This window comes from Pantherophis guttatus, chromosome 4, assembly GCF_059756535.1.
Source record: "Pantherophis guttatus breed Tessera chromosome 4, ASM5975653v1, whole genome shotgun sequence".
Lineage (NCBI taxonomy): Eukaryota > Metazoa > Chordata > Lepidosauria > Squamata > Colubridae > Pantherophis > Pantherophis guttatus.
Window position 1 is genome coordinate 139,117,494 of NC_142066.1, and position 10,876 is coordinate 139,128,369.

Consider the following 10,876-nt stretch of genomic DNA (forward strand, 5'->3'; position numbering starts at 1 on the left):
TAATTACAGCCTGTTTATTGATTTTCTCCCCAAATCAAAACTCTTTGGTTTTATGATGAGTAACATAACACAGAGTTTTTCAAACCTGGCAACTTTAAGATATGTGGATTTCAACTCCCTGAATCCCCCAGCTGGCTGAAGTGCACGTATCTTATAATTGTGAAGTTATAAAAACATTGACTTAACATGTTTTCCTTTCTGCAGAACATATTGGACCTGCAGAACTGTTGTCTTGACTTCAGCGAGATTTATTCTGAAGGCGTTAATAGACATGACAATGCTAAGAGTAACTTTCCTATAACTTTTCTGAAAGTTCTTCTGTCTTAAATGAGAACTGCTTTAATATCTTTTCCTGTACAACTTGTATTTATATTCAGACTCACTAGATATTTAAATCATGATCACGACAGCAAAGCCAACTCTTTCTGTATTGTTGCCAAGAAAATGACCTAGACATGTCCTCAGAAGTCAAACTTGACTGAAAGAAAACTTTGTTGAAAATGCCATTATGGACTGATTCCCACAAAAGATCGAAAATAACAATAATAGCTTATTGTTATTGTTAGATTGTAGGAGATTGAAAAGACAGAGGCAGTTTTTCGACTTCAACTCTTTATTATACAAGTAAAACCCAGCAACTCTCTGTCTGACAGCTTGCCCTTTTATAGGGGCTGTCAAACGGCTTAGCCATCTAGGCTTGAACTATTTTTCCTGCCTAGATGACGGACTTGAGTGAAGCCTATTCTTCGGCTTCACTCCCTTAATTGAGTATTCAACACCCTGCCCCACCTACATAGATTATTGACCAATTGGGAGTTGGTTAGGTGATGTAGTCACGCAAGTAGGTGGGGCATCAATGGACTTGCTGCGACCTGTGCAGTTCAATTGGAGCAGTGGTGGTGACCAGATCAGTTGGATCTGATGCTGCTCTTTGCTCAGCCAATGGAGCCTTCTGGAATTCAGCCCTGGGCATGGTCATCTCTCCTGGAACCGATTCGCGGATGGTTCTTTGCTGGATTCCCAGTTCTCCAGGTACGTTTAGTCATTGGTTGTTTGGGTTTGAGTCTGCTGTTGGGAATTCGGGACTTTTGTTATTTTCGGGATGTTGTTTTAACTTGGTGTCAGGTCCGATTTTTGTGGATGAAGTGGTTTGCCTAATCAGCCTCAGAGTTGGTCAATATGCCTCCGCCATAATCAACCATCCTCTAACTCTACTCTGTATGGCAGGTAATAACCCAGAGAGCACCCCTGGTGTAGTTATGGGCATACACCATATTTCCTATGTTAAAGACTGGATCTTGCTGATCGAGTTTTAACCAAGCAAACGAGCACCATATCTTGCTTCTCATTCCATGATTTCAGAGAATGTTTGCTACAGACTGGTGGTGAGAGATATGCTGGACATCTATGTGTAACTTAGATAAGAGCCGAGGTGGCACAGTGGTTAGAGTGCAGTACTGCAGCTACTTCAGCTGACTACTAGTTCAGCAGATCAGCGGATCAAATCTCACCGGCTCAAGGTTGACTCAGCCTTCCATCCTTCCGAGGTGGGTAAAATGAGGACCCAGATTGTTGGGGGCAATATGCTATTTAGTATACTGTCTTTGGTGTAAGCCGCCCAGAGTCCTCAGAGAGTAGGCGGCATAGAAATATGACAAATAAATAAATAAAATAAATAAACTTGAGATACCTAAGCCAGTTTTAAATTCCATCCCCATAGTTCAACAGACAACACAATTTAAAAGATTAGGAATCTGATTGTATTTCCATGAGCCCTTCTGACAAAATCCATTATGCAAATGAGTTGAATTAGGATTTACTGGATAATTTTTCCTGTTCATTGCAAGAATATCTCACAAAGTTCAAGAAGTGTTGTTTCTCATGAATGAAGGCAAATGTAAGTGAGTTGTTCCTAATTCATATTACCCAAACAACTTTTTAGAAATTTAATATGCCACTGACTCTAATTCATTTTCCCAAGATTATTATTATTAAGATTATTATTATTATCTGAAATGCCTGAGAATTACTAGTCATTGAAAAATGTTGTGTCAATTTCAGAGGAACCTCTGTAAATGCCAATAGTAACACAAAATCCATTGAAATCAGTGGGAATGTAGTTCTAAATCCATTTTCCTTAGCTCTCTTGGGTTGTTAATTAAAAAATACAGAAGCTTTCAATGAAAGCATTCAAGTGTTTTTGGTGGAGGGTGAAGAGTGGATGAGAATAGTTATAGCTTCCCAGCGTGGTACTCACCATGTGCCTTGAACTGCTACCCACATCATTCTTATTAGCAGGGTTATGGGTGGTGGGTGGGAGGACAGTACATCTGAAAGATGATAAGTTTAAAAAGAAACAGCTATAAGAAGAGAGGCAGGCAATTTGTTGTTTTCTGAAATATGATTCATCCCTCTTGTCTGCATTTTCCTTGCCTCCTAGATGGACTTCTGTCACCATTAGGCTACCATCCAAGTTAGTTAAAGTGACATCAGAGATGGGTTTCAGCAGGTTCTCACCAGTTCTGGAGAACCGGTAGTGGAAATTTTGAGTTGTTCAGAGAACTGGTAAATACCACCTCTGACCGGCCCTGCCCCATCTATTCTCCGCCTCCCAAGTCCCAGCTGATCGGGAGGAAATGGGGTTTTTGCAGTACCCTTCCCCTGGATTGGGAGAGAATGCCCACCAAGCCACACCCACCAATCCCCTGCCACGCCCACCAAGCCACACCCACCAGGCCATGCCACGCCCATCAAGCCACACCCACAGAACTGGGTAAATAATTACAGAATAAAATTTTTTGAAACCCATCATTGAGTAACATGGAGTGCTTCTTTAATTCCAGAATTGTTTATCCTTTCCAGGATGCAACATCAACTTATGTTTAAAGCTTTTTCTCTTTCACCTTTGTAAAAAATAACAAAAAAATCTCAGTAAATTGCTTTTTTGGAATACCCTTTAATGGTTTACATACTCACCACAATTTGTTCTTTCTGAGGATAATCCTTCCATTGAGAAGTGGAGGGGGTGGAATGTTGGGATGCAAACTTTGTCCTTTGTTATCAGCAAAGTAAATATAGGAAGAGTTGGGTTCATATTCTAACATTCTTCCTTATGGATGACAACCATGCTCTTTATTCCACATTTTTCAGACTCTACCTCAAGTATTGTGTCCAGTTTGGGGCAGTGCATTCGAATTGGAAAATGGATTCGAATTGGAACATGTTCAGAAAATGCCAGCAGGCTGATGGCAGCATCACAAATTGTCCTCTGAAGATAAATTAGGGAAGTGAACAATATTTTGCCTTACAGAAGAGAATGCTGAGGTACCTGGCAACATTTTTCACATATCTGAAGAAATATAAATACAGAAGAAAGAGAAAATATCTTCTGTGTTATTTAAGAGGATAGATTCTGACAGAATATTAGAAAAAAGCTTCCTTGCAATAAGAACACCTCATTGTTGAAACCATTATTAGGTATGTGGGCTCGCTAAATTGCATAAGTTCAGATGGAAACTAGGCAGCTGTCTGGGATAACTCCTTAACTTAGATTTAATTTAACTTGGGTTCCTGCACATAATAGCAGGTTGAGCTTGAATGTCTAACTGTCTCCGCCAAATTTATGATTTATGATTCAATTCTCCATCCATGTAATGTGTATTTTTCCTTTTCTGTCACATTAAAAATTACAATTTGGTAATAATTTTTAGAAGTCTCTAAAGTCCTTAAGACTTTCAAAGGCAGCAAGCAGTGCTGGGGTTTCTGGGTCCATGATCTTTGATGAGAAACACCTGGAGATGTTGGTCTCTTGCAGTGAAACCATGTACTGTTAAACTTGAACTTCTGCTGTCCTCAGTTAAGGATCATAAAATCAGCCAGCCTTGCTAAAAAAAGTGAAATAGGGCCTTTCAGAGGTAAAAGTTCCACCGCACATGTGTGCTAGTTGTTTCCGGCTTTAAGGGCGGTGCTCATCTCCGTTTCTAAACTGAAGAGCCAACGCTGTCCGAAGGCATATCTGTGGTCATGTGGCCAACATGACTAAATGCCAAAGGCGCACAGAGCGCTATTATCTTCCCACCAAAGTGGTCCCTATTTTTCTACTTGCATTTTTTAAGTGCTGTCAGCCTCCGCTTTGGCTGCTTTGGCTGCCATAGGAACCGGGAGGGGGGGGGAGCTTGGGGGGGGAGCTTGGAGAAGGGGCGAGGCTTTGGAAGAAATGAAACTGAATCCTTGAAGTGGCTCTCGGGTCAACCGTCGTGGCATTCCTGATTGATGACGCTGCCAGACGTGTTTCCACCTGACCCTGGGAGACCTTTGGATTGGATGATTTACGATGGACAGTGAGAGGGGATGCTTTCTATATGCACTTTTCACACCTATTGCTTTAATTTCAGCTTAGCCGTGGTTGCGTTCACTTCATTTCTAGTAAAAGTACCTTTCTCTATAAAACATGGAGTTTGGGTCATTCTTTCCTGGACTTTGAAGGAAGCACACCTGACAAGTGCTTTCGAATTGCTAGATTGGCAGAAGCTGGGAAAAATAACAGGAGCTCACTCCATTATGCGGCACTAGGGATTTGAACTGCTGAACTGCCAACCTTCTGATCAACATGCTTAGCCACTGAGCCACCGTGTCCCACCAGATCTTTAGTCTAACATTATCAGCAATTAATTATTTTTGGTCCATGTTGCCTTATCACTGAGAGATCACTGAAAGTGATAGTTTGTGGTCTCTCTAGCTGCCACAACCATGCAATGATCATAAATGGTGCCAAGTAGATCTTTTTTCTGGGGAGAAATCTTGCAGAGAATTTGTTTGTTAAATGAAATAATGTAAAAATAAAATGACTAGCTAAGCTGTTTGTCTAAACCAGGAGTGTCAAACTTAAGGCTGGTGGGCCGGATCCAGCCCGCAGGATGCTTAGATCTGGCCCACAGGGCCACCCTGGAAACAGTGAAGGACCAGCCCAAAGTGCAGCGGTGGGTTTCAAATTTTTTTACTACCAGTTCTGTGGGCGTGGCTTGGTGAGCGTGGCATGGCTTGGTGGGCATGGCTTGATGGGTATGGCAGGGGAAGGATACTGTAAAATCTCCATTCCCACCCCAATCCAGCGGAAGGTTACTGCAAAATCCCCATTTCTTCCCAATCAGCTGGGACTTGGGAGGCAGAGAATAGATGGGGGCGGGGCCAGTCAGAATTTTTACTACCGGTTCTCCGAATTATTCAAAATTTCCGCTACTGGTTCTCCAGAACTGGTCAGAACCTGTTGAAACCCACCTCTGCCGCAGTGCCTCTGCCAGTGAAAATGGAGTTTGTGAGGCCCATGTGCGGCCCACCCACTAAGCTCTGTTTTCAGCTGCATCGGCCTCCTGCAGCCCTCTGCCAGCGAAAACGAAGCACAGGAGGCCCACACGTAGCTCTCCCAGGCTCCATTTTCACTGGCAGAGGGCTGTAGGATGTTGAGCTGGCCATGCCCACCCTGGCCATGCCCACCACAGCCATACCCATTCGGCCCCCCAAGGTCAAACACAACCCTGATGTGGCCCTCAATGAAATCGAGTTTGACACCCCTGATCTAAGCAAATAAGAAAATCATGAGAACATAACTAGTCATGAGAGTGGAACTTGAGGCTCCATCACCATTATAGTTCAACCCACTCTGATATTGTACTTTTATGGAGAATTTCACCTCATATTGATTACTAAGGGTGATGAAAAGCATGGACATAATTAATTAAACATGCATCTGCTGTGTAGTTGAAGGTGAATGATATTAACTGATGATTAATTTAAGACTGCAGGTACTGTGTACAAAATTAATTTCTGTTTGTCGGGGCTCAGGATGACTGAGAGCAAAGCAAATCATAAGATAAATTAAGCCAGGATCACAAGCCAATAGATACACACTGAGAAACTGAGTTGGCAGAATATTCAGCTGTGTTGATTAAGCAAGGACAAAAGGCTAGATTTCTAGCTATATTTTGTCAGAAGACTCCATGGTCATCTTAAGATGTATTAACTGCAAGAATAGAATTATATGACCCTTTTCAGTCGTCCTCAAGGGGAAATGTCTTTGAGGATTAACTGGATAAATGTAGCTGAATGACAGTATGATTGGAATAGTTATTTCAAGACATAGCATACTACTACTAGTGTCATTCTGTTAGGTCCTTTCCATGTGAAGGATGCTTAATTTCTATGCACTCTTAACTGGAGCAAAGAAAGCAAAGGCTTTGAAGTGTGTATTTTGATACTGTACTATGACTACCACCCTGATCTGTGTTTTGCTTTGTTTTGTCCAAACCAGGGCAGAAGTGTCAGCAAACCTTAGATTCTGATAATTCAAAATCTTTAAGGTCTCTGATCCTGATAAATCCAAAATCCTACAGTCTCCATAGATCTCTCCTATAAGAATTTTTATGTTACGGAAACTATATTTCTGCTGATGCAGGCAAAAAGGAAACTCCTTTTTTGTTTTGTTTTGCAGGTGAATCATATTCAGTTTGCAATCATTATGCTAACCAGATGCTTTTTTGGATTACTGCAATGTGCACCATGTGGGGCTACCCTTTAAGACTATCTAGAAGCTGCAACTGGTCCAGAATTCAGTGCAAGACTCCTCAACATATATTTTAACTTCATGAGTACAAAGTGTTGATTGTGACACTGAACTTTATCTGCATTCTGCTGGAGGATGAAGGTTCCAAGGTCATTCTGGATGTTTAAGTAAAAGCCTTAATATGTTGGACAACTATATTTGTATCTCCTTTTGAATTGAAAACAACCTTTTTAACAAGTGGCTGAAACTAGTTCTGCAAGAGATGACCAGGATGAGCCCGAGAGAGGAGTCAAATGCATCATCTATCATGAGTCCCTATATGCCCACAAGAGATCTAAATCCAGCCCACCTTGAATTTCTTTCTATTCTTAACTTCCACAAATTCCCCTTGATCATTATTGTAGTAGCTCAGATTCTTGTAGAGAACTTAAGGTTGCAAATATATCATTATACTCATTTGAATTGCCTGAATCTCCTGATTTCCCCAGTGTTTGACAATTTCACTGGGATGTTCAGATATCATTACTTAATTGTGTTTGATAAAATACCCTGGCCTTGGAAGATATAACTATCTACAAAGATTGTTTAAAAATACTGAATAATGTTTTCATTTTATATATTGATTTGCTATCCCTTGACTAACAAGAATGTGATTCAGCTAGTTAGAGTTTTAAATGTTTGAATTGTAGTGAACCAATGAACTAAATATTTAAATGTTATCTACTGAAATTAATAGATCACATAACATAGTATTGTATACATTACAACATATATAGATTATACTTGAACTTAAGTTACTATAGGCACTGAAAAATTCCATTGCTTACCAATTTTACTCATTATACCTCCAAATTGGATAATAACAAGGAACTACTAATTCCATTAGCTCCAGAAAACATTTTAAAAGCTTATCTGGAACAATATAAGAATTTTATTTAATGATAGGCATTGGCAAATAGAAAATGCTCTTAATTGTTATAACTAAAGTTACTATAATATTAAGACTTCAATATTAGAATACTAGAAACCATTATATTTCAATTTAAAATATATTTCAAATTTCGTTCTGAATTGAAAGCTATCTTTTTCTTTTTACCGGTAATTCTCAATTTATGACTATAATTGAATCCGAAATTATGGTTGTAAATCATGGTAGTCATTAAGCAGGGCACTAGCGAATTTTACAATCTTTTTGCAATCATTGTTAAGCAAATCCTGCAGTTGTTAAACCAATGCCACTTCTGTTAAGTGGATATGGCAATCATTCAGTGTACCCGTTTAATCTAATGGATATTGTTGTTTTTTTGCCAAAAACTGGAAGTAAATGCAGGTTTCCAGCAAAAAAACATGAATTGCATTCACCTGATTGCGAGTCACTACAAATTGTTGTAAATGGGGATCTTTTGTCAGGCTCCCAAAATACAATTACATGACTACCAAGGGCAGCCATTGGAACTTTTAAGACTATGTCATAAATAGCTCCGGAGAGATCTGTGACTTTTGAACAGTCACTAAGTAACTGGTCATTAAGTAAGGACTACCAATAAAATATTTCTTTAAAGGAAGGAAGCAGTATTCCTTCTATTCCATCAGGTTAGCACATGATGGCACAGTGTTACGTTTATTTAAGAAAGCAAGTGGTTTCCTGTGGCACATCTGTTTCTAAAACCTACTGGTTTAAACCTGCTTTGCTTGCACAATTTGACCCACTCAGCAGGTTTCATCAGCATGGTCTCCTCCAGAAACATAATGAGAACACCCGGAACTGGATTTTAAAACAGGAGCGAACAGTCTTGACATCCTAGAAAAAGTATTTCTCAACTTTGGCAACTTTAAGACGTATTCACTTCATCTCCCTGAATTCCCCCAAATTTTGGTGGAATGCTCCAAGAAATTTGGTGGGGAAAGGAGTGCATTTTCACTTTTAGTCACACATCTTTGTTATGTTCCCTATTGGTCTTGAAGAAGTGTAACTCTTTTGAGCATCCTAAGAAATAGCTACAGATATTTTAGCGCCACCTGCTGTTCTACTCAGTGACATTGTTAAAAGTTAAAAAGGGCCATGTCTTTTTTCTCTGTATGTTGGCTCTTTTCACTTAAAAGTCTTGTTATCTAGTTAATCCATGTGTAGACAATATGTTGTCTAACAAGCTAATGAAATGTGCAGTAGGTTCAGCCGTGAAAAACTAAAGAATTAAATAAACACAAATCAAGGTTAACATTAAGTACCCTTAGTGTGTTACTGTTAGGTAAACCCAGCCCAATCTTTCCTCACAAACAGAGCAAAATGCAATTCCAGCTGATAGAACATTTGCTCTTTGGGGTTTCCACTGGCTCTATCCTTACAGGATTATTGTTAGGCACATTTCATTCCATAACTACACTCATTAAAATGAGTTTGCACTGGAGAAGAGGGGGATTAATAATTCAATTTGTCAGGGAAAGATGTAAACAGAGCATGCTTGAAACAGAATTTGCATCTTCTATATATATATTTTTTATAACCCTGAATTTGCATGCTTTGCATTACAGGCAAAGGAGACCTCTTTTCAGAGCAGTTTGGTTAAGACTGCAACTAGCTGAATCACACAAGGGTCCATCATTGTCAGTGTCACCAGGTGGACTAGATAGAAAACAGAGTCAGATTAGCTAATTCTACTTATTGTAAGGTTATATTAACAGAGTTTTTCGAGGCTAAAAGTACAATTCTCCCTCTGTCTCCTAAACACACCAGGAAATTAGGGAGGGTCTTTTCTGGGTTTCTTATCCCATCCATTATTCAGCTGCAGACTATGCTATCTCCTATCTGACTGTTCATTAGGCCAGGGGTCTCTAATCCCTGCGCTGCAGCCGACTTGGCATTTCCTTTTTAAGAATACGAAAGGTCAGATCTGTAGAGAACAGAAAATTCTTCTAGAAGTAAAATAAGACACAGAGGGGGGAAACATGTAGTTGCTGCGCATCTTTCTTCCTCTTGGATCCATTCCCAAACTCCATGATATAGAACAGGCGTCCCCAACACCCTGGCCGTGGCCTATCTGCAACCGGGTCGCATGAGTAGCGCATGTGTGTGCACACCTTGATTTGTGCGAGTGGCAGGTTGGCGCATGTGCACACATATATGTAGTTCAACTTGCACAAGTCGAGCTGCGGGCACACACATGTGTGTGCTGGCCTGCCACTCCTGGGACCTGGTTCCCCTCTCCACCCACCTCTGCCCGGCCACCAAGCTGCAAAGGTTGGGGGCTGATGTAGAAGGTCTCAAGGTGAAATCTGAATGGAAAGTCTCATGCAGTACATTAAATGGATACATGGTTGGTTTGGGCATTATACAGCCCCAATTTTGTTTTATTCAATAACCCATAGATAATGACCCTTGGGTTAGAAGAATGGATGAAGCAAGTGACTATGTTTGGCTGAATGACAGTAGGTTTTTAAATATATATATATATATAGTCCCATATGCATCTATGGCCATGACTATATTGCATCAGTCTCTTACCTCCTGCATATCTCAGCCACCAAAACTGGGCCATCAAGCCACCGAATGTTCACTCTTCCATGGTGCACCTAGAGAAGAGTGCAGTTTTTCTTCAGTTAGTCAGAGATTGTGGTGTTAAGAATGAGTATTATGCAGATAGAGACAGCCTGTAGAATTCTCCTCTACTTTTCTTTTTGGAATGTGTGTAGTTTAAGCAATGAAAGAGGCTTTGGAGAGAGTAGGACTTTTCTATGACTTTGGGCTGAAGAACCTAAAACCAAAAGTTCCACATTCAAAGCCTGCTTTAGTCTGAGAAAGGGAAAGTCCGCATAGCTGTGCAGAAATATAGAATGGGATAGAAGACTTCCAATAAATGAATGAATAAATTACAATATTAATCTTAATTAATTTTAATTAATTTTAATTTAATTTTAAATGTTTACATGGCCGCCCATCTTGTGAAACACAATTCTGGATGGCTAATGGCAATAATAATAACACAATAATAAGACAATCCAATAATAGACCAACAAGAAAAATCCTGTACCCAATTTAAAAATATCTATTCAACTATCCTTGGGTGTCAAACTCAAGGACCGGGAGCCGGAGATGGCCCGCAGGGTGCTTAGATCTGGCAGCCCATGGGGCTGCCCTGGAAACAGTGAAGGAGTGGCCTGTGGTGAGTCTGCCAGTGAAAATGAAGCTCGGGAGGGCTCCTGAGCTCTGTTTTCAGTGTCAGAGAGTGGCAGGAGGCTGTTGCAGCTGAAAAATCAGCTCGGGAGCCTGTTTTCGCTGGCAGAGCGCTCGGGCCACCACAGGTGCCCCCAACACAAGTG

The 10,876-nt window shown here is 40.4% G+C and overlaps 1 long non-coding RNA gene across 1 annotated transcript; it reads left to right on the plus strand.

Moving 5' to 3' along the window:
• Positions 1-204: 204 nt before the first annotated feature.
• On the plus strand, positions 205-8,775 carry LOC117655109 (uncharacterized). The gene is made up of 3 exons (XR_004588561.3): positions 205-1,032; positions 3,151-3,324; positions 6,488-8,775. It is a non-coding gene; the product is annotated as an uncharacterized LOC117655109 (long non-coding RNA).
• The last annotated feature ends 2,101 nt before the right edge of the window (positions 8,776-10,876 follow it).